Source organism: Sceloporus undulatus, chromosome 1 (assembly GCF_019175285.1).
Source record: "Sceloporus undulatus isolate JIND9_A2432 ecotype Alabama chromosome 1, SceUnd_v1.1, whole genome shotgun sequence".
Taxonomy (NCBI): Eukaryota; Metazoa; Chordata; class Lepidosauria; order Squamata; family Phrynosomatidae; genus Sceloporus; species Sceloporus undulatus.
Window position 1 is genome coordinate 200962511 of NC_056522.1, and position 25202 is coordinate 200987712.

Consider the following 25202-nt stretch of genomic DNA (forward strand, 5'->3'; position numbering starts at 1 on the left):
TCAAGTCTGTGTTGTTTGTTGGCTTTGTATGGGATTCAAGGCTGCTTCAAGTACTGAAGAATAATACTGAGTAAAGTAAAATGACTGCCTCATGGAGCTGATTTTGAAAGAACAGCAGATGGTTGCATAATTTATTCTCTTTGTACCCATCCTTCCAAAGAGGAAAAGAGAGGCTTCGGGTGCCAAAATAACCTGGCTGGCTCACTATTATGCACTTGGATAAAATGGGCTTCTTTGGAGCCATATCTGGGAAAATATGGAAAATAAATAAATAAATTACTGTTTTGTCTCATACAACAAAATGTCTTGGTCAATTCCTTCCAAAAAGAGATTTCCACATTGCTTCAGATAATGTGCCACAGCAAACCACATTTTCAGCCTCAGAGTTTGCTCCATTATCATCATTATCTTTATTTATAACCCACCTTTTCCTCAAAAATTGGACTCAGGGTGCCTACTGGAACTCAAGACAGCCACCATAAAGCTATATCAATAACCCTTGTGCAAAAGGGAGATATTTTATTAAGGCCTTCAACAAAGTCTCCCACAATATTCTGGCAAACAAGCTAGTACAATGTAAGCTAATCAGTGCAACAGTTAGATGGATATGTAATTGGTTGAACAACTGAACCCAAAGGGTCTTAACCTTCTCTTTTCATCCTGGAGAGAAGTGATCAGTGGGATGCCATATAGTTCTGTCCTGGGGCCAGTGCTATTCAGCATCTTCATCAATAATTTGGATGGTGGAATAGAGGGCATGTTAATGAAATTAGCAGATGACACCAAATTAGGAATGGTACCTAACACCCCAGAGGATAGGATCAAAATTCAAAGTGACCTTAATACATTAGAAAGCTAGGCCAAAGCTAATAAAAAGAATTTTAACATGGAGAAATGTAAGGTACTGCACTTAGGATGAAAAAATGAAATTCCTAGATATAGGATGGGGGACATTTGGCTTGACAACACTGAATGTGAAAGGGATCTAGGAGTCCTAGTAGACCACAAGTTGAACATGAGTCAACAGTGTTATGCAGCAGCTAAAAAAGCCAATGCAATTCTAGTACCACTCTATTCTGCCTTGGTCAGGCTTCACCTGGAATATTGCATTCAGTTTTGGGAACCACAGTTCAAAAAGGATGTTGATAAGCTGAAGCATGTCCAGAGGAGGGCAACCAAAATGGTGGTCTGGAAACCATGTCCTATGGGGAGTGACTGAGGGAGTTGGGTATGTCTAGCCTGGAGAAGAGAAGGTGAAGAGGTGATATGATAGCCCTGTTTAAATATTTGAAGGGATGTCATACTGAAGATGGAGCAAACTTGTTTTCTGCTACTCCAGAGAATAGGACCTGAAGCAATGGATCCAAACTACAGGAAAAGAGATTCCACCTCAACATTACGAAGAACTTCCTGAGAGTAAGAGCTGTTTGTTTAGGACTGTGGTGATGGAAGGCCTTGGGATAGCAGCAACTGGTCACCATGGTCCTCTGATGGTTGGAGAGGAACTGGGGCTGGAGTGGCCACTCCAAGCTGGCCATCTTCTTCACCCCCTACTGGATGGAATGATTGCCCTCTGGATCTCTGAAGAGCTCCTGTCCACTGGTGTCAACAATACTGAGCTGGCTGGATCAATTCGCTGATTTATTCACCTTCCCTATGATAAATTCAGATAGAAGTAAACATAATCATAAGGTAGTGACACAGAACTGCTCTGACATGGCAGAAGGGTACCAAAAGAGGCATACTAAACTAACCCACCACCCCACCCTAGCCCACTAAAAATATGGTGGTTCAGGACAAAATGTCTGATATCAGCAAAGTACTAAGAAAGATAATTCCTGATGTTCTTTCACAATAGGAGCAAACAGAGTTGAGCAACACAATATATGGACTGAGGAGAAATAATGCTATTCAGGAAGCATGGGGCAAGCCATGACCCACATATCTGCCAGAGCTTCACTTTTAAATTTTACTTTGAAAAGATTCTTGCCTTACTTCTTTTGTCGGTAGAAACAAACCCAGAATGAAAGCCAAATTAGTGGTGTCTATCAAAATGTGTCCCTGAATGTATGCTATGTTTTAATCATCAAGGTGATCCAGTTTGCACTGCCTAAGTAACTATCGCGAGGCGGGATAGCACAGGTTATGGAACATGCATTTTCTCCAATATTGACATACTTTAAGGACAGGACAGTTTAAGACAACAAGGAACATAGAACCAGAACTCTGAAAGTTACTTTTTAAAAATATTTTTCCTGCTGCATATTATAGTAATTTGAAAGTATTACCTTGCTATGGTGTTTTAAAAGGAACTTGTTTTGTCACACATTGCATTGCTCATAAGAGGGCTTTTTGTTACTTTTTCAACAGTTATTTTTTTCAGATTGTTAAGAGAATAGCATAAAAAAATTATATCCATTTGCCTCTAAAATACCTTAAAATGCTCTTAAATTGTGAGTTTTCAATATAACTATAAAACATTGCTTGTTAGTTCAATAGCTATGTTCTGTTTGTTGCATTTTTTTAGCGATGTAACTTTGTTATGCCCTTTGTTTCTCCCCCACCCCACAAAGGCTTGTGATAAACCCTAAAGCCAGATACATTGGCTCAGTTACACAAACTATATAGCATCTCCCTAATGGGCTGACATAGTGATTGGTACCTACCCTAAAGCTTTTCTTACCAAGAGCTGGGTCCCAAGATTGGTCCATAAATCATCCAGTCAGCATTTCTCTTGTAGAGAAGGATACCGAACCTGCCTACTTTGACTCAAACTTGAATCCAAATCTGGATAAAGAAAATCACTAAACATGTGATAGGACTAGGGTGGGTGATGGATGTAGAACATAGGAGTTTATCACACTAAGGAGATCGGGACTTTATCCCGTGAATATCTCAGAAAAATCATGTAATTACACAAAACGATTTCACACGACATTGCACAAACCCCATCATTAAAATGGTCACAAATAAGCATTAATGTTCATCTTTTTACTTTTAGGATTTCAGCAACAATGCATTTCTGATATCACTTTATTTGTGCAACTGCATGTGATAATCATTTGTGCAATTACTCGGCATTTTCCCTTTATTACCGGGATGCTTTAAATGGGCTTTAATCTATCTTTAATTAGTCCCAGTGTGATAGTCTCAGTGTGATAAACTCCATAGAATGTAAAAGTCAGAATGACCTGAATATCCACCATTTTCCAAGAGAACACCCAATATCATGATCTGCAACAGCTTCTGCAAACTCCATCAGTGTTAATATTCTTCCTCTTGGAACAGTAAGCTAATAAAAAGAACTGAACAATGAATCAATTTTCTGTACCCTAATTTGAAGGCACTGGGATTGGCAAACTTTGATAAAACTGTTTCCATTGTTTAGAAGATTGAGCTGCCATTGCAAACCATCTTTTCATGACAGTGTTTCTGAAGACTACTGCTGAACAGCATTAACCAAGGATTCAGTTTTATTGGCAAATTCAGTATGTGTCTCTGGGTCTATAAATAAGTCACCTGAGAGATCTTTAAAAATTCGTATGTGAAACTACTGGACTAAGATGTGTTGCTGCTGCTGTTGCTGCTGCTGTTATTGTTGTTGTGTGCCTTCAAGTTGTTTCCAACTTATGATGACTCTATGACAAATGTATCATGGGGAGAGGTACAGTATCTTCTTTAAAAAAAAATACTTTCAGTAAAGGCTCTGATTGAAGTTTCCTGAACAAAATATAGATTAAGTGGAGTAACTAAAATAGAGAGAAGTAAATAATGGATTTCCTCAGTTCAGAAGACCTGGAGAAATGCCTACTTTCTTGTCAGTATTCTCCCTAAGAGTAACATTATTTACTCTATTAATAAATGATCTGAAATCATTGAGGTTTGATCTGGGCCCATGAGGTAATCAAAAATGCAGGTCAAAGTATTTCAGAATACTAAACTTGCATGTGGATTTCTCACTCGTGAAACCCCAACGTTCTTTCTAAACTGTGCCATTGATCAGTGGAAGGAAATACCGGACTTAAATATAAACAAAGGCAACAAGGTATACAACAAACAAAATCCATTCCTAATTTTACATCTGGCTTTAAAACTATTTTTAGAAAAAAACAATTAAAAGTTTTTGCAGCTGTCACAGTCACCTTCTAAAATAGCCACCATTACCTCAAAATAATTTTCCACATGAGAATAGGACAGCGAGCATAAGGAAGATTTTCATTTGGCTATAACCACCCAGAAATGAATTCTTGAAGCCACAGTAGAGAGTAGAAAGGCCTATCAAGATTATTTAATGTAAAGAATAAGAAGCAGGGACTGGAAATGGAACAGCAAGTATCAATAGGAAAGGCTGTAAATCCCAATTTTAAGTATCATTATGTTGTAATACGTCTCCCCAATATAAAAAGTCTGACTAAATCAGATGGAATAAAAAGAAAAACAGGTAATGTTCAAGAGAGGCACTGGGCCATTGACAACACCACTTTCTGAACCACTGAATCTCATTTGAGCAAGGTGCAAGCACCACTGGACTGAACCAGTGACAACACCACTTTCCTTTATATGTTGCAGTAGACATTAAATGACTAGTACATATATATTTTTCAAGTTAACACTGAAAGATATAGCAGTGTTAGTCTGTAAAATCAGTATGCAAAGAGATCTTGTAGCATTAACTGAGGAGATTATTGCACATGCATTTTTTGCCTAATCCAGCCACGGGACGGGATCAGGCTGCAACAGGGAAAAACAGGTATTATCACACACAAAATTGCTGCTGAACAACTGGCCGACCACCACTCATCCCCGAGCTGCACTTATCCCACTGATTTTGGTAGTACGGAAGCTTTCCATTCATCAAAATCAGCGAGATTGGGGACCAGTGGTAGTCACCCAGCAGCACAGCAGCAATTTTGTGTGCGATAGCACCTGTTTTCCCCTGTTCCATCCCAATCCCATCCCATGCCCAGATTGGGCAAAAAAGTAAATGTGATAATCTTCTGAAACTAACTTAAAGAAAGAAGTTGGTAGCATGATTGTGTCCAGTTCTGGGCGCCACAATTCAGAAAGGACATTGAGAAACTGGAGCGTGTCCAAAGGAGGGTGACAAAAATGGTGAAGGGTCTGGAAACCATGCCCTACGAGGAACGACTTAGGGAGCTGGGGATGTTTAGCCTGGAGAAAAGAAGGTTAAGAGGTGATATGATAGCCCTGTTTAAATATTTGAAAGGATGTCATATTGAAGAGGGAGCAAGCTTGTTTTCTGCTGCTCCAGAGAACAGGACCCGGAACAATGGATGCAAGCTACAGGAAAAGAGATTCCACCTGAACATTAGGAGGAACTTCCTGACAGTAAGGGCTGTTCGACAGTGGAATGCACTCCCTCGGAGGGTGATAGAGTCTCCTTCCTTGGAGGTCTTTAAACAGAGGCTGGATGGCCATCTGTCAGGGATGCTTTGATTTGGATTTCCTGCATGGCAGGGGGTTGGACTGGATGGCCCTAGTGGTCTCTTCCAACTCTATGATTCTATGATTCTATGATCTTTCGTAGACTGGAGTCTACTTCCTCAGATGTGTGGGATGGAGACTCAAGTAGACTCAAGTATAAAAAAGCTCATGCTACCAACCCCCTTTCTTTCAGTTAGTCTCAAAGAATCATAGAATCATAGAGTTGGAAGAGACCACCAGGGCCATCCAGTCTAACCTCCTGCCATGAATATGCAATCAAAGCACTCCTGACAGATGGCCATCCAACCTCTGGAGCTTATAACACAGGCCCTGGGGGATGGGATCAGAATGGAATGGAACGAGGCGGGAAGGGAACAGGACGGAGGAATCACGCATATTACTACACGGGAGAATGCCACCGATGACACTGGAAGTTCCCGATATGTTCCCCATCCGTCCCACAACAGCTGATTTTCAAGAACTGTTCAGAATTGTTCTTGAAAATCGGCTGCTGTGGGATGGATTGGGAATGGATCAGGAACTTCCGGCAGCATCAGCGGCATTCTCCCGTGTGGTAATATCCATGATTTCTCCATTCCGTTCCCTTCCGTTCTGCCCCAATCCCATCCCCCAGGACCTGTGCAATAAGCTCCTCTGTTTTAAAACCTCCAAAGAAAGACACTCCAAAGGTGCTACAAGATCCCTTTACATACTGATTTTCAGGTTAACAGTTAATTGTATAGTATAGTATTGTTATATAATGTTGTTTTTAATCTGTTGTGCACTTTGCAATTTGTATTTTCAATATTGATGTGATCCTACCTCAATCTGTAGGGAGAGGTGGGAAATAGAAATAAAAATTTATTATTATTATTATTAATCAGTTTGCCCTCCCTTTTGGCAAAATGAAAACATCAGTCTCAGACGATGGATATGGAGTATCCACCATCATCAACAGCATTATACACTATACAACTACAGTGGACCCTTGTTATACGCTGGGGTTTGGTTCCAAGATCCCCTGTGTATAACAAAATCCGTGTATGCTCAAGTCCCATTAAATATAATGACATAGCAAAATGGTGTCCCTTAGAAAAAAGGGAAAATCAAGGTTTGATATTTGAAATTTATACTTTTTTTTTAACCGTGTAAGCTTGAATCCGTGTATAAAAAATCCGTGAATAAGAAGGGCCGACTGTATGTGTGTGGCATTTAGATTTTCTACCTCATCAAATGCCTCATGACATAGGTCCAAAATACACTGCAGAAACACTCCAGTTTGAGACCACTTTAACTGCCCTGGCTCAATGCTAGGGAATTCTGGGAACTGCTGTTTTGTGAGACATTTAGCTCTAGTGCCACAACAAACTACAATTCCCATGATTTCCTAGGACTGGATTATTTCTGCAGTGTGTTTTGGACCATAATCTGCTGTAATTAATATTTCTGCCTTGCTGGAAACAGACTTAAATTACAAGACAATACAAAGTGGTCTCTTGTAGCTGCAATATATACATTCTGACCAAAACAATGGATTATGTATCTTTCTCCTTAAATATACTTAGACAGGATAATAAACGGCCCCTTTGGCCAGTAATTGTCCTCTCTCCTAAAGAACTCTTCAGCAGGTACTATGTCACTTTCAAGAGAATGAGACTAAAGCTGCAGGCTTGCTCCCATCAAATACAAAGCCATGCTCTGCTGTGTTGCTTTCCCCAAGATTTGGCTGAGAGGCTAACATGACTTTCTCCATTTTTATCTTCTCTTTGTAAGCACTCTTGAAAGTAAATCATTGGCTGCTGATTATCTACTCTTGTCAAGGAAAGACAGGGAGGGATTTATGGTATATTTTTGCTACCATGGTCCTAATAGCATTTTTTAACTGCAAAGTGGTGTGAAAATGTTGGGTTTACCTATAAGGGACTTTTCCTGAGGCCTTTCTCACAACTTAGCCCTACTCTTTATTTAAACAAAACGTATAGCCCCACATGGCCCTGTTGGCAAGGCACATCTCATTCTCTTTCCAATTTCACTGTGCTCTTTTGATAATGAAGAGAAGTATGGTGCAGGAAAATAGGCTTCTACCTCACACCCACTCTGACTTGAAGTATTTTTTTCATGTTAATTCACATTGCTCCAAGCAGATATTTTCCAGCACCCATTTACCATCTGACATACGCATACCCGGCCATCCCCTCCATCCCTGAAGAAGCTCCGCCGTTGCTGCTAGAAAATAATTATTCTTGCCAGAAAGCTGCATACTGCTCCAGGGCCTTCCTCTCTCTGTCTCTCTCTAATTTGACAGAGCCCTCAGGCTACAGAATGGCTGCCCCATAATAAATCCACTGCTCTTGGAAACATTTGCAAAGGTCTCTTTATTTGTCCATATCACCATGAGCGCAATACATGCTATGAATAACCACTCTTTGAAACACTGGCTAGGATCCAAAGCATTGCTTAGGCTCACACAAGGGGCTTAAATAAACTTAATGGGATTCCCTCCCTTCTACACACACACACTCCTTTGAATTGCAGGTCTTTTTGAATGCCTGATTCAAGTGACATATCACACACTATTTTGGTAGCTTCTCCCATGATCAGTTTCAAAGCTAGATTGTCAACTAATGTGGAAGCTGCTGATAGAAGGAAACAGCTACAAAACTTCTTCTGGACTCACAGAAGCAGTTACACAGTTATTTGGTACTGGGCCATGACTTTGGCATTAACCTGCTGATGTAAGTGAAAATTGAAAGACCTCTAAAGATTCAAAGAATGAATCTGATTGCCTCACAACTGTTGTTGTTGTTGTTGTGTGCCTTCAAGTTAACAATGACTTATGGAGATTGATATCAGTGTGGTTTTTTTGGCAAGATTTATTCAATGGAGGTTTTCCATCACCATCCTGTCAGGCTGAAAGTTTCCCACTGTCTTCTTGAGACAGTATGACTTGCTCAAGGCTACCCAGTGGAGCTCCATCATCGGTCATAGATTTTAACCCTGAGGTTTTTGGATGCACATGCTAACAAAGCATTGTTCCAGGTCAGCCATGAATATGTTTTCATACTGTGATGCCATGAGGGTGTCCAAGACAGTGCCACTGACTTATCTTGAACTTTTGATGATGATGATGATGATGATGATGATGATGATGATGATTTATATTTATATTTCCTGCCTCTCCCTGAGGATTGAGGTGGGATTACAACAATAGAAACAACATTACAAGATAAAAAACTACAATTTCATATAAAATACACTCAATAAAACAGTAAAATCACTATCAATATAATACACAGACTAAATCATCATTTAAAAAACATATCTTTACAAATAGAGATGGGGTATGTCTAACTCTCTTATAGCAGATTGTGTGGATAGGCCTGCCAGAAGAGATCCGTCTTAAGTGCTTTCTTAAAGACATCTAAGGTGGTAATGAGATGGATCTCCTTCGGCAAGCCATTCCATAATTTAGGAGCTACGACAGTAAATGCCCTGTGGGAAGTTGTTGTTAACCTGGTGTGTACATACCCTAATAAGTTCTTCTCGGTTGTTCTGAGAGTGCGGAGCGGATTGTGTAGGGAGAGGCGTTCCCTTAAGTAACCTGGGCCCAAGCCATGTAGGGCTTTAAAGATAATAACCAAAACTTTGTACTGCCCCCAGAAGCTAATCTGTAGCCAGTGAAGAGATTTTAATGCTGGTGTTGTGTGATCTGATCTAGATGTTCCAGTGACCAATCTGGCTGCCGCATTTTACATCATTTGAAGCTTCCGAACTTGGTACATAGGTAGCCCCATGTAGAGCACATTACAGAAATCTAAACAAGAGATTACCAGTGTGTGTACCACTGCTTCAAGGTCCTTTTGGTCCAGGTAGGGACGCATTTGGCGTATTAACTGAAGTTGGTACCATGCACTCCTGGCCATCATATCCACATAGGATGATAACTGTAAAGATGGGTCCAGGAGTATTCCCAAACTGCGAACTTTTCCTTTAAGGGAACTGTGACCCCATCCAGGACTGGTTGACAAAATTCCGTCCCTGGAGTTGTGGTACCTATCGCAAGTACCTCCGTTTTTTCTGGATTCAACTTGAGTTTGCTTTCTCTCATCCAGTCCATTACCGACCCAAGGCAGGCATCCAGAGGAGAGATGCCATCCTTAGTCACTGCAACAGTCGGAGATTTTGATGGCATATAGCCTGTGAATTGAGTTCATATATCCCCAACAAGCATCTAGGGGTTGCTGTGTTGGCCATAAAGCAAATCCAATAACCTCTGAAAAATGATACGTTTACTGGGCCAACCAAAATGCACAATTACATGTTGCAAGCTTTCAAGATCACACTGGCTTCTTCTTCAGGCAAACAGGAGAAAAAAATCAAAGATGTTAGTCATAGGCCAGCATTTTCTGTTTCTGGTCTTAGTTCAGATGGTAGGGAGGGCTATCTGCAGGCTGGCACCTCCCCCTTTGGCCATGTGGTCACTGGGAGATTTTCAAATTCAAGGAAATTTAATGTCCATTTGCAATTCAGAGAAGTTGTTTCCTTGGAATCCAGCATGTCTCCTTCCTTTATGAAGCCACAAGTTCCTATGTAGGTAGAGAACACTGAATTTCTCAAGAAGTCTTCATGTTTTGCATCAGGAAAACTTTAGGTGATATAGAGACAAAGCATGCCAATCAGTCCCAATATACAAATAAAATTTTTATTTTTTTATTATTATTATAAGCTGGGATCATTGGTCTAGAAAGCACAGATCGGTTCTTTCCCTTCTGCCAATAACATCTGTCAAAGAATCCATCTATTTTCTCTATAAACCAAAAAGAAACAGTATTCAGGTGGTTGGATGGTTGCTCAGGGAAAAGCAGACTTAGCTTCCCATTTCCTTTCTCTGAAGTCCTCTTTTGTGATAAGTATTTTACCTTCATTTTGCATTTGCAGCACCAAATGTAGCTCTAACCTGTTGGTAGAATTTAAGGAGAAGAGGGGGAATATCCTCTCTCATTTATTTCCATGAGAGCATCTAAGTGTTAGATCTAGGCAATCTGATCCTTAAATCTTTATAATGTTTAACATGTCTGATGTCACTTTTTATGTGTAGCAACTTTATCTTCGCTTCATTGTGCCAATAGCATATATTTCTCGAGCAGAGGCCCTATTCTTTCCATCCAAATGGCAAATTGGATTTTCTTGTCCAAAAGAACATTTCTTTGCTTTTCAGTGTTTCTTTTGCTTGAAAAGGGAAAAGGGTCCTTGTCTGCTTTGTCACTTGCACTGCAGATTAAAGATCGTCTCTCTTTCCACATGAAATCTGAAGCACTTAGGAAATGTGTTGCCAATTCTGTCCATTGTTAAAACCATTCACACCACTGACATACACACTTTTATATTTTTTAAAAAGAACAAATGTGCTGCAGCATTCTGCTCTCAGTGAAATGAAAAGATCGGCATAGACATCTTCTTGTCATCCTACAAAACCCACCTCAGTTTCAAAACACAGTCGAAGGACAATAAGATCACTGAGCACAAGGAGACACTAATTCAGCATTTTGTACCATCATTAGAGTTTCATAGACTCAGAGGCGTGAATATTTCATTCTGCTAAGGATCTATAGAAAACACGTGTCAAAGCCCTATATGGGGGGGAAACCAACTAGTATATTTAATTTTTAGTAGATAGTTCAATTTGATTTAATCAGTCATAAGAAAAGAAAGGACAAGTTAGATTTTGTAAGTTAGCCAGTGAAGCCACATACATTTGTGTCAATAGTTATCACAAACATAATATAGATACTGTTCTGATTCAGGAAGATGTGAATTATAATGAGCATAACCACAGGATACATGCAGACACTGTTTTCCTCAATCCTCCCACACTATGGTTGGTGTAAATTCTGTAAAGGACTGTGTCCATGACCTACCCATCTGATTATCCACCATGGTCATCTTGTCAGTGTGCATTAAGCAGTGTTATAACTCATCTGAGGTACTGCTCTCAAAATGTATACACAACTAATGAAGACAAATGACAAGCAATGTTGTTTGGCTCTGTTCACAAATGGCTGAAGACATTGTATTGCCTGTGGTGAAGGACAAGATGGCACCATAAGCCATGCCTATCCCATTTCCTCAGACAAAAACTGATCAGACATGCAGCTGGATTTGCTTTTAACCAGTTTTTTTTTTCTTATGATATCTTCAGTCTCATAGACGTCTGTTCAGAACGATGCGCAAAATAATAATCTTCATTATTATTTTGCACATAAGAGAACTGAAGGGTGATACCCAAAATTTAAAACATTGGTATAACAGAAATGAAGCCCTGCAACAACAACAAAAAGTGTACCTCAGGCTGCATCAGAAAAAATACAGTTAGCACCACTTTAACCGTCATGGCTTCATGCTAGAAATCCTGGGATTTGTAGTTTGTTGTTGCATCAGAGATCTCTGACAGAGAAGGCTAAGTATCTCACAAAACTACAAATCTCAAAATTCTATAGCATTTGGCCCTTGCAATTAGAGGGGTTGTCTGCATGGGCCAAATGGCTCGGGTTCACCCCAGCCTTGTATCATCTAGTGCAAATGACAAAGGCCAAAAACCACAAAGCAGGATCGAGCTCGATCCTACCCTTTTGCATACATATCTGGCAGATCCAGCCTATTATTATTATTATTATTATTATTATTATTACTACCCTGGGGTAATTTAGCCCCAGTTTTCTGGGAGTTTCTAGGAAAACCAATCTGTGCATATGTCCCATACTCACGCATACACACCCCTTACCTTTCCAGTGTTGGATCCAACTGAAAAGCCTCCCAGTTGCCCCATTTGATGCAGAAATGAGGCAACTGGCCACATGGGTGCAACCTCCTCCTCCTCAGGCAGGTGATTAGAAAGGTAAGAAGTGACCAGCTGGTCCTGGGTTAATGCAGGGATGGGTGAGGTTATCCTGACCCATCTCCTCAGGGCCAAAATGGTGTCAAGCTGCATTATTTCTGCAGTGCAGATATTGTCACTGAGTGCTTTTGGTAAAGGTTTCACCCATTCCAGTCCATCTCCCCCTCAATTTTTAACTCTCCTCAATAGTCAGCATTCCACCCAGCCAGGCTAAGCATGCCCAGGCCACACTGAACTTTGAGGGGGTTCTTCAGTTTTGTTTTTTGCTTCCACACTTGGTGGGATTAAATGGATATACTGGTGCTCAGTTCTAGCATCTTTAATAGCTTGGTTTTCTGTATAATTCTGTAAAATTATTTTGTACTGTATGCAGCTCTTACATCTGTCTCTGTAGATATTTAAAATAGCTGCTTGGTACAAATCATCAATGACTTTTTCTTCACCCAAAATGCCAGACAATGAAAAGTTCCTCTAGCCTTTGAATATTTGTGTGCCTCTCTGGCGAGTTACAGACCGCCCAAAACGGGCAGTCTGCCACTGCTGCGAGTTACTGCATCCGGGAACCACAACAGCCAAACCGCACGGTTCCTGGGTGCAGCCAGAAAGAAGCGCCAAAATGGCGCTTTTTCTGGGCCCTGGAAGTGGCGCTGCGAGGCACTAGTCGCGCACTCGCGGCATCCGGATGCTACGCGTCTGCAACGTCAAAATGGTGGTGGCCATTTTGTACAGACTTGGTCCGTACTAGGGTTGAGGGGCGTCAGGAAGTGACGCCCCTTCTCAACCCTAGCACGCCCCTTTGGTGCGTCTGGAACTTACTCCATCCTATCTTCTTAGCCTCTCCATCCAGTCAGTTCCTTCTCTCACCTCATTTTCTGTCCCCCCATTAGCATTGGTCACCCTGATTCTTTATGTGGCTGTTTTGAGAAGTGTTCCCACCTTAAGCTATTTTTTGTGCTCTGATTTATTTTTCTGTACTTGTATACATCTTATGCTAACCCTCTGCCAGCTGATACCTTTCTCAAAATGTTGTCATGCAGAATGGTTCTATCCAAGGGCTTCCGCCACATTCCTCACCCCACCCCACTAGAGGCAGCTAAATCTCTTCTGGGTTACCGTCTGAAATTTAAAGGAGTTATCCAAGGTGTTACACCTATTTCAGGGATGAAGCACAACACCATGAAGCCCTTTTTTAAACCCTACAGCAGATTCTCCAGGCCACTAACATGGAAGCTATCAGCCAAGAGTGCCCCCCGAAACAGCAAGTCAGCATCTCTGTGCTAAGTATAAGTAATCTACATTGGGCCCTAGGAGGTAGGTGGGAGTGCAGCAGGAAAACACAGGCACAGCAATAACTAAACAATAGCAATGGAAGAAGAGGACAAGGAAGAGGAGAAGAAATAAGACCAGGAAGACAAGGAGGACAAGGAAGAGGAGTTAAATGCTGCCACTGCTCTCATTTATATTATTACCAACTCAGTCTATGAACCAAGTGGTGCTAAAAACAGCGTTAAGTAAATGAGTGCCATTGAAAGAGAGGGGCCTACTGTAAGGGTTTGTTGCCCAAAGTTTCCTTTTAAAACATTTTAAATTAAAAATACATTTTTAAAAACTCAATATGGATTGTTCCTAATCCTGTAGTGACAAAAGCATGAGAACAATTCATAGATGAACTCTTGATAAACAAATATGGGAGCAGGATCAGCCCAGGACGTTTAGCTGCCTCAGGTGAATTATAACATCGGTATATAGAAAAACCAACTTGACTGGCTGCTGGATTTTTCTTTGTTGGTGGTAGTGGGACAGCACCCTCTGCCAAGCCTGAAGGCAACCAGCAGTTTACTTCAATGGATGCACTGCAACTTTCTTAACCCAAAGCATTTTCCTCCAGTGCCTTGCATTTTCTTCCCAGCTTCTGCCTCCTGAGGCAACGTCTCTACATCAAAGTAGGTCTAACCTGCAATAGGGAGCATTCTTCATCGGGCAAAACCTTATTTTTAATCAACTTGCTTTACAAATCCATTGTCTCATTTTGTTCTCTTTTATAAAAAACAACAACAACCACAACAACAACAATGAATTGGGTTTTAAAACAACCATGTTAAGCCCAAAAGACTCCAATCCCTGATCTCTATTTTGAAAGGTAAGTGCAAAGAAAAGAACGGCTTCATGCAAGATTTGGCTATATTAATCATAAATTAATTGGTGAAGCAAAAGTGAGGGGGGAAATGTTCTTCAAAGGCTAAATGGAAGAAACCCTCAGTGCTGTTATTCCACACTGCCCTGTTATACAACACAATTTATACTTTGAATGGTTTTCAACCTTTCACCTGCTACACATTAGAGATATTGCTCCATATTTTAAAAGGCTTTTCTTTGGAGATCAGTTTTCATCATGGCATCATAAACGAAGCCTGCCACTTCCCTAAGTGGGCAATTGTTGACAAGAGCCATTTAAACTGTCATGCATTCTAATAAATAGCTATTCAGTCCACAAGCTCTCAGAAGAAGGAAGCGGGAGGGGAGGAAAGACCACAAAAAATAAAACCACCCACACACAGCACCAAAGCCTTTTAAGATATAGATGGAGCTGAGAGCTCCGTTGCTGGGATAAGCTTTGTGAAACAGTGGGAAGGAGAACGTTCTAACAATGCCAACCCACAAACACAGTGGCACTGAGGGGAGATGCAAAATGCTGGCATAGATAATAACCACCAAAGTGCAGTGAATTCACAACAGCTTCTTAACCACCAATGGAAATACCTAGCTACCCTCTCCCACTTGTTGGCTGGGTATGGGCATGGAAAATAAGCTATTCATCTTTACAACAGTGCCTCATGAAATGATTGGTTACCATCTGCTATATAATTTTGTATGCCTGCCCTTGTAAAACAGCCAGCATGGCATAGTGATTTGAGTGTTGGACAAGACTCTAGAGATCAAGGTTTGGTTGCCTGCTTGGCCATGAAACCCACTGGGTTACCTGGAGCAAGTCACGCGCTCTCAGCCTCAGGAGAAAGCAATGGTGAATCTTTCTCTGAAGATGCCAGCCACAGATGCTGGCGAAACATCAGGAAGAAACTTTTCTGGAACATGGCCACAAAGCCCGAAAAACCCACAAAAAACAATGGCGAATCTCTTCTGAACAACTCTTGCCAAGAAAACCCCATGATAGGTTCACCTTAGGGTTGCTATAAGTTGGAAACAATTTGAAGGCATACAACAACAATAGGTTAATAATAACAACAACCTTGTTAAAAAGCTTCTTGCAAGTACAAACCTCACCCAGGGCATTGGGGGCATATTGTTTGGATTTACAACTCCCATAGTCCACCCCCTAATTTTGGCATTCTGGGGATTGCAGTAAAAAATGTGCCTCCCCCCAGCAGACTCTTATTGTCTGTTTTTGAATGACCTGGCTTTCCTAGGTAGAAACTGCCTGCATACATGCTAGCATGCATCAGAGATAAAGAATTAACATCGTCCTATTCTTTATGGGGACTGTATTGCCTCCAGATGTAGTTGGATGACAACTCTCATCATTCCTCAGTATAGGCTATGGTGGTTAGGCTGATGGGTGATGCAGTTCAACAACATCTGGAGGGCCACACCCTTAGTCTAGGCCCTCCATATTTGAGGGCATGGAAGAATGTAACCATATGATCCATTCTCTGGATCATATTGGAGACTGTGGAGACCAGTTTCTATCCCATTAGTTTCAATCAGCTTAAGACGATCGTAACTATCACCACATAAACTGTACACCATTTCACCTTAGTTGCACCAAATAGAGATGGAAGTTGGCCCTTGTTATGCTTCAGTTTTTATTCACTGAAGAGATTTTTCATTTGAGCTATACAGGATGAAGGGTTTGACAGAAGGAGCAGAATTCTAGACTGTGGGCCTGAGCAGATGCGGCAGGAACCCACACTATCCTGCCCCCAGTGCTCACTCCAGTTAGTTCCCGAGTTAGCAAAGGGAAGGGCAAGTGTTCACACACCTGTCCCTGCACTGACCCAGGACCAGTGGACCACTCCTTACCTTGCTAGCATGTGAACCATTGCCCCTTCCCCCCCCCGGTCACCCCATCTGACACAGAAATAAGGCACCTGGGTTCATCCATGTGTCAAGGTGCCCTGTTTCTGCACCTGACAGGGCAACCGGGGGGGGGGAGTTCTCAGAGAGTTTGCATGCCAGCAAGGTAAGGAGGGCAGGAGGGCCGTCAGAATTTGCCCAGTTTTGCCACAGAATATCTTAGAAAATCTGTGCAAAATCAGGGCTATTTTATCCCCAGAGGCTCTTTTCACTGAGGGCAGACCAGAAGCTCTGTACTGGTGGGATCAAACCTGATCCCATCATGGGTGTTTCAGCCTGCATCATTAAACTATATTATGCAAGGCTGAGGGGAACCCAGGCCATTTGGTTTGTGCAGCAACCCATGAGAAAACAGATAGATTTCAAATATTTGAAAGGATTAAGTGTCCTTGATAAAAGCTCCTCCTGTGTAGAAAATTAATACAGTGGGGTGGAAGGTTTAGCACCACCCTGTTATACCTCCTTTTCTTTGTGCACAGAGGGTTTTTTACATGGACCAACATCCAAAAATGCAGCAGTGTATGTGTATGCTTCTAGATTTCTGTTACTTCAGGTGACTGCTGCATTCCAGGCAAGTACAGAATGGCTCTCAGTTTTACTACTGCTTGGGGAAGTTCCTTTTTTGGATTACAGTTCTCAGAATGCTGGCTGGAAGATTTGAGAAGTTCTGCATCCAAAACAGGACTGTATCCAAGCTCTGCCTAGAAGTAAGGACATCCATCACCTCTTTGGGAAGCAACCCAGAGAGGTAGGACATAACGTGGGCACCGGAGATGTTCCAAGTCTGCATTGCTCCCTCAAGGACACCTGGAACTCTGCTGACTAGCACTTTGCTTTGTTTTGTAGCTTATTCTGCAAAACTGACCTCCTCAAGTTCTTTGGGCAACTTTAGTTACTGAAAACATCCACTCACTTTTATTGTTTGCTGCTGCCAAGCAATGCATCAATCCCACATAAAACTGTCACCCAACATATCCTTCACTTTACAGCTTCCCCAATTTCCCACCAGTACTAGTAACCAATATGCTTCCTGATTGTTCACAAAGGTCTTAATTTAAAGGATTTCAAACAGCAGCAAACACAAGGGAAACCTGAATGGCTGAAAAGTCTCTTCTTGTTCATTTCGTGGGTTTTTTTACATTTGCTTAGCCTCACAATGCTTCTGAGCAAGAAAGATGACAGTGGCTTTCTTTTTCAAAACCAATGGTTTGCTGCACCATTGGGTGAAATCCAAAGATTTAGTCAGGGTTGTTTCCCTTGCTGCCTGGCTTAGCACATGTAATGAAAATTATGTCTTCCACATCCATGCCAAGTGGAATACATTAGTTGCAAGAATAACAGAGTCAGCATTATACTAAGATAGACAGCGCTGCAGAAAATTGGCTAATGCATTCTGATGCAGATGGCATTCAGCTTCCAGGTTTTAGAATTAATGAATGACAATGGGGGATCTTGAACTGGTTTTAGGAAAGGTCTTCCCTTTAAACCACCAGCACAAACAAACAGTGTTCCTCAGATGCTTAAGGCTGGATGATCCAAAAATGAAGGTAAATCTCCCAGACTGCTGCCTCACTTCAAAATTAATGCAGTTTGACACTGCTTTAACTGTCTTGGCTCCATCCTATGGAATCCTGGAATTTGCAATTTGAAGTGGCACCAGAGCTTGATGACAAAGAAGGTGAAATATCTCACAAAACTACAAATCCCAGAATTCTATAGCATTGAGCCATGGCAGTTAAAGTGGTGTCAACCTGCATTAATTCTGCAGTGTAGATGCATTCACAGATGTTTCTCTCTATGCTCCAGATATCCTAGCTGGGCTGTATGTCTACAGAATGATTCAAGATGGTCAGAGATGAATGGCAGCTTCCTTGTTTCTATTTGTGTAGTGCTTTGTTTCACTGCATAAGTGAGTTCCATTGTTTTAACTGAGGCTTAGGCCTGTTACAGACTGCCAAAATAAAGCTGCTTCATGTCTCTTTGGAGGTATGCTGTTTAAATGATGCATGCATCCTAAGAATCCGGAAGCTGCACCAAAGCTGCACTCCAGTGCTTAGGAATGGAGTGTGGCTTTGGCACGACCTCCAGACTCTTAGAACCCATGCATCATTTAAATAGCATGCCTCCAAAGAGACCCGAAGCAGCTTTATTTTGGCAGTCTGTAACAGGCCTTAGTGTCAGATCAATGTGAAAGGATTTCAGCCTGAAGTGCAATTCTGTATGTGTCTGCCTAAATGTGGGTTCCATGTGTACATAAAATAGGTCAAAGGGGCCTTGTTTCTGGCAATTAAGGGAAAACAGACATAGCATTGTGCATCTGTGGTAGATTAGATTGCTACTTTGAGGTAGTTGTGAAGAAGGGCACCCCCTTCAACTTGGGTCCAAATCCAAATCTTTGTGCCACTTACCATAATTGAAAATCAACAAACAACTGTACCCTTTTCTATTGGTCAGAACTAGATCACATTTGCAAGCATAGTACCCCTTCATTGGGCCAAATTTCACACAAGTAGATCTGGGGAAGTTTGTGACACACATCTTTCAAAAGTGGTGGCGTGTGACTTCCATATCAGTTGGATGGTGAATTCACCCCAGGATTTAGTCCAGACTTTAGAGGTGGTGCTGTCTTCTACTAGGTTCAATAGCTTAAATAGCTCATTTAAACAAATAGACTTCATTTATATACCGCTTCATACCACCTAAGCAGTGTCTAAGCGGTTTACAACTGTAAGCTAATTTGCCCCCAACAGTCTGGGTACTCATTTTAGCGACTTTGGAAGGATGCAAGCCTGAGTCAAGCTTGAGCCCTTTTGCTGGTCTTGAACTCGCAACCTTATGGTTTTGAGTGAGTGGCTGCAGTACAGGCATTTAACCACTCTGATAGCCTTATGCCTGAAGGGCGGGGTATAAATACCATAAATAAAATAATAATAATAATAACCACTGTGCCACCAGATTAAAACCCAGACTGGATTCACAGCCCCCACAAGCATGGGAACCACCAGCTAGCACTGATGTTATGTATGTGCTGGGGTCTTTTCAGGGAATGGAAAATAACTTCTTTTTCAAATTTCTTGTCAGCACTGGATGAAAATTGTATTTGTTGCTTCTTCTGAAACAATAAAGCCAATAAACGCTGGAAGAAGGAGTTATGAGAAGGTTTGTTTTTGTTAAAGCCATATTTCCCTGCTGTTAAAGGACACAATTATTTCCATTACTTTGGGATAGGAGAGCAATTGCTAGGAAGATTATATAGAGGATGAAGTTGCCCACTTAAGAAACACAGGAACTTACCACAGGAACTTTAAAACCAGCTCAAGCCTCCTGGACTGCAGCCAGGACGCAGGATGGCGGTGGGGATTATCACATGCTAAATCGTCGCTTAATCGCCAGCTGCCATCAGCCCGGGTCCCAGCCACACTCCACCAGCACTTTTTAGACGCTAGAAAGCTTCTGACTTCAAAAAAGTGCTGGCAAAGCACAGCTGGGAGCAGGCTTGGACCTGGGCTGATGGTGGCCAGCAATTAGGTACCAATTTAGCATGTGATAATCCCAGCCTCCATCCCGCATCCCGGCTGCAGCCTAGGAGGCTTGACCTGGTTTTGAAGTTCATGCGATAAGCTCCTTACTGATTTCAGGACAGGTGCAGTGTTTTTTGTGGAAGGAGAGTGTTTAAATGGGGGAATTATATGCTTCCTCTTACCCTTCTGCATTCTGGGGGGAAAGGTTTCCAGTAGAAATTTATATAAAGATGGCATACATCATGGAGGCATCCTTAAACAAGAATCATGCAAAAATTGGGAATTATAAATTAAGTGCTTAGGAAGCTATTGATGAAGTATGAAGTGGAAGACAGAAAATGACTTCAGCAAACACACAATGCTTTGCCCTGACAGGTCCCTTCAATTTAAACAGAACAAATCTAACATCCCTGCTCTTGTAAGAACTAACACAAGGGCACTTAATATTGGGCCAGCCACTTGATGTGCTACTTCAGCATCCCTCCTGCAAAACAGTGGAGTTGGAGAGCCTTGCTAAATCCCTTAACTGTGATTAGCATTTTAGAGCTGCAGCACACAAAACTATACCCCTCCCCTCCTTAGAGATCTTTTGTTAGCATACCCTATTACCTCTATGGCTAGATTTGGGTTTTCATAATGAAAATCTAGCACAGGGCTAGAAGTCATGATGATGGGATCACAATGAACCAAGGTAGCTGGAAATGGACCAGTGTCAGGGTCACACTAACCAAGACATGACAGATCAATAGAAGAAAAGGACACACATTGCTTAGTTATGTTAAACAGTCCACATTTCTCATTTTGCATTTTCTCTCAAAGAGGAAGCCAAAGAGGACAATAACTGAAAATTCCAGAGACAATTCCCATGCTTTTCCTTTGATGTCCCCCCTATTTTCCTACCTATGTGACCATAAAACCAAGATCCCACCTGTGCATTGATACTGTAATGTCAAAACAATTACATTTTCTGGAATGCTTTGTCCAAGTCTTCAGTTAATCATTAAAGCTTTTGTAGCTCCTTTTGGGGAATACAGCTCATGCTCCAGGGGCAGGAAAAAGGTATGAATGCCCCTCAAACCTCAACCATCTTGTTCTCTTTTCTCTGTGCACCCTCGGATGCTGTCCAAGTCTTTCTACATGTTCCTACGAACCCTTCTTCAGGATAGGTAAATATACCCTTCTTAACTTTCCACTATCCAGCATTTCAAACCTTCCCTTTCAGTAGCTTTGTGTGAGTGTTACTGCCGAATCAGTTCTTACATGTTTGAGTGATTCCTTGCCTATATTCTAAATAAAAACTCATTTAGTCAGGACTGAAGTTTCTTTGTGGTTAGTACTGGTATAAACAGGTGTAAACATTTCCAAAGTTACCCACCTCTTTCATGCCTCCTTTTGAGCTAATAAATTCCTCAACATTTCAAAAGAAATGCTGACATTATTGGTGAGGACCCAAGCCTCCCCACACAAACACACACCTCTTTGGGTAATACTTTGTAGACATGGGTCCAAAACACACTGCAGAAATAATCCAGTTTGAAACCACTTGAACTGCCCTCGCCCAATGCTAGGGAATTCTGGGAACTGTAGCTTTGTGAGATATTCAGCCTTTTTTTGTTAGAGAGTTCTTGTGCCACAATACACTACAATTTCCAGGATTCCCTAGCACTAAACCAGGGCAGTTAAATCGGTCTCAAACCGGATTATTTCTGCAGTGTGTTTTAGACCATGGTCATTGTGTCTCTGCACCTCCTCAAATCCAAACTGCTATCAAACTTTCAAAATGGTTCAGGTGCTGCTTCAGCAGTTGCCCAAATCTGCCTGATTTGATTTAGAAATCAGCATTTCTTAAATGTGAAGAGCACATCCTTCATTATTAGCAATCACAAGTCCAGGTGTAAGTCAAAGGAAATGGAAAGAAATTCTGCTTAGTTCCCTAATGAGGAACCAAATAATTGCCAAAAATAATTATGTGACCAGTTTGGTGTTTATTATTGTCCGCTGAAACACAGTTAGGTCCCATAATTTTTCAAGTGCTCTGACAATGTGGCCAAGGAAGTAACAGACCTCCTAATATTTGCCTGTGCAAATAGCACTTTCTTTATGCCTCAGCATGATGCAGTCTATATTGGGACATCAAACTGTCCTTTAGATACAACGATCAGCAAGCATTGTACCTGCTTGGCTGAAAGTTGAAATTTGGTTTTTTGCCAGAATCTGTAGGTAAAAAGAGAAGCCAGAGGAAGCAAAGAGCTCATTTCAGGCTGGCAAAAAGCAGTCCTGGGGGACTGAAAAGCAGTCCTGTGCTGCTGGGGTTTTTTGGGGGGAGGGGGTTGACACTGTTGACCTTCCGATTTGTACAAGTCACTTGAAGACTCAATTACTCTAATGCTTGGTCAATATCCAAGGCAGCGTTCTGAGCAACATAAAAACATTAAGATCATGAGCTCATGCAATCCATTGTGCCAGCAATGCAGAACAAAAGTCTCCTTCAAAGGGAAGAGAAGGTGGCACTAGACCTACAAAGCTCCACTTAGGGAAAAGCTTCCTTATTATTATAGCATGGGTGGGCAGGATAAGACAAGAAACAGAATTATGAAGGAATCTGATAACTATTTCTTGAGTTTACCCAGCTCATCTTTAGCATACTAGGCTGAGACTTGGGAGATCCATGATCAAGCTGACACTGAAACTCAGCTTGGGCTAGTTCTTTAGTCAGGCCCCTTTCCCACTATAAAAAGAATCAGATTGCTGAGCGAATTAAATGACCCAAGTTCCCATTTGAAACTGGTTCCTGTTGCGATGTGATCGAATCTGTCATGATGAAGCGAGGTAAAGGCAAAAGAACCGGTTTTTCAAGGCACAAGCTAAAAAGAGGTTCTTTTGAAAAAACACGATTACAAAGGTTGTCGAGTAAGTGGGAACGAAAGATTGAAATTCCAGCATTCTGGAGGGGAGGGACTGATGGCAGAGGGGTGTTTATCATTCCTCCCCATTTTTTGGGTTGTCAGCCCCCCCCAGTGCTGTCTTGTCATTATTGGTGTGATGTTTGGTTCTTTTAAAAAAAAACCTAAGCGACAGAATAGTTTAGCAACTACTTGCAAAAGTGCTAAACCACTCTGTCGCTTAAGCACTTAATTGTATTTACCAAAAAAAAAAAAGAAAAGAAAAGAAAAGAAAACATGCCCTGTCCTCCTTCTCACAGGCCTCCCTGGGTCCTGGTGCCCTCCATTTCCATCATCATCATCATCATCATCATCATCATCCTCCTCCTCCTCCTCCTCCTCTTCTCCCTTCCCGGCCTGGTGATGTCCCTTCCCCGGCCCCCAAGCTCCCTTCCAAGCCTTGCCTCCGTCTCCTCCTCCTCCTCTTCTCCACCACCCCCCCCACCTTGCCTTGCTCCATTGCCATCCTCCTTGTCACATTCTAACAGCCTCACACTCTCTCAGCCTCAGAACACACTCTCTCAATCTCCAACCACCGCCCCCCCCCCCCATTTCCAAACTGGGTTTACATCAGATGATTGACAGGGGAGTTTAAAGCGGTGCTCCCAGTGGGAACCACAATCGCCTCAAGAAAACCCCAATCACACAGGGTAAGGAAAAAACCCTTTCATAATGAGAACTAGGGGTCTTTTGAAATCACTTTCCAAACCAGGGCAAGAGTGAATCACGAATCAATTCTTCCTACCAGTGAGAATGACCCCTGACTCGCCTACTTCACATGGTGAGTGTGGATTAGGAGAGCCATATACACCACCTTGAGCTCATTGGAGGAATGACAGCATGCAGAGATAACAAACAAACATGCATACCAGTTGTTTTTCACTGGTAGTCTGTTTATGAAGGTTGTGTGTAGGGTTGCTAGATCTCAGGGCCTGGCCCTGAGTCTTCAGTTTTCATGGATCATCTCCAGGTGGTAGACAAAGGTGCAAATTCTCCAGTTTTCTTCATCTCCAGGCAAGAGATGCCATACTCAGAGGTGGTTTTTCTACTTCCTTACTCTGAAATATAGCCTACAACAACCAGTATTCACTAGCACTCTGCCATCCTATTCATATCTGCCTAAATATCAAGATGCGGTGGCTTAGTGATTAAGATGCTAATTCTGACAACTGTAAGATCAAAAGGTTGGCAATTCAAGGCCTGAGTGCTGCATGATGGGGTGAGCGCCCGTCACTAATCGCAGCTTCTGTCAACCTAAAAGTTCAAAAGCATGCAAATGCAAGTAGATAAACAGGTCCCACTTCAGTGGGAAAATAACAGCATTCAGTGCAGTCATGCTGGCCACGTGACTACCTGAGTCGTCTTTGGACAATGCTGGTTCTTCAGCTTAGTAACAGACATGAGCACTGCCCCCTAGTCAGTTAAAACCAGACATTCATGTCAAGGAACCACCTTTACCTTTGAATACTTTAAAAGCACCAGATCCTATCTGATCTTGGAAGCTAAGCAGGGTCAGCCTGGTTAGTACTTGGATGGGAGACCACCAAGGAATATGGGTGCGGTAGGCTATATTTCAGAGGAAGGAACTGGCATAACCACCTCTAAGTTTTTCTTGGCTAAGAAAGCCCTATGAAATTCATGGAGTCACCATACATCAACAGGCAACTTGAGGGCATAGTCTCTATACACACATACAGTATATGCTTATTTTGATGTGATTAGAAATGTGTCACTGCATTACTGAGTCTTTAATTGTTTGCCTGATAAAATTTGGGACAAGTTTGACTGAGAAAATATACATTAAGTGGCATTACCTCTTTTCCTCCATGGGAATTATCTGTTGCAAACTGTATTTCTTTCCCACCCCCCACTTTCAGCTATGGAAGGGGAAACAAACATGTGTAACCACATTTTGTGTGCATTTTATTACCTCTTCAGTAAAGCCATTGAGAGTAGGAAGAGATTTTGATGAGGGACATGACATAGTGATAAATGGTTTTGTTTGATTTACCAAAGGGAGGGGAGAGCTCTCCTGTCCCACTACCCTGATCCAAATACTCCTGGTTTTGTTTTTTTGTTTTTGCAACAACCAAAAAGAGATTCAACCACATGACTTTGATATCATATTTAGTTGGACCCTAAGAATCATTTTATATACAGGAAACTCACATTTATCTGATGGAATAGGGACCGAAGGAATGTCAGAAAGTGAGATTGGTTGAAAAGTGAAACCCAGGGGGGTTATAGATTGCAAATGCACTTTGACCATGGAAGATGTCAATAGCACACTACATATCACTTTTTAAT

General features: G+C 41.7%; 1 long non-coding RNA gene across 1 annotated transcript in view; it reads right to left on the reverse strand.

The window, feature by feature from the left end:
• Nucleotides 1-1371: 1371 nt before the first annotated feature.
• LOC121928662 overlaps nt 1372-25202 on the reverse strand; it is a 30799-nt gene continuing 6968 nt past the window's right edge. Inside the window, exon 3 of the long non-coding RNA XR_006103543.1 lies at nt 1372-1654. This is a non-coding gene — a long non-coding RNA (uncharacterized LOC121928662). The remainder of the gene's footprint in view (nt 1655-25202) is intronic.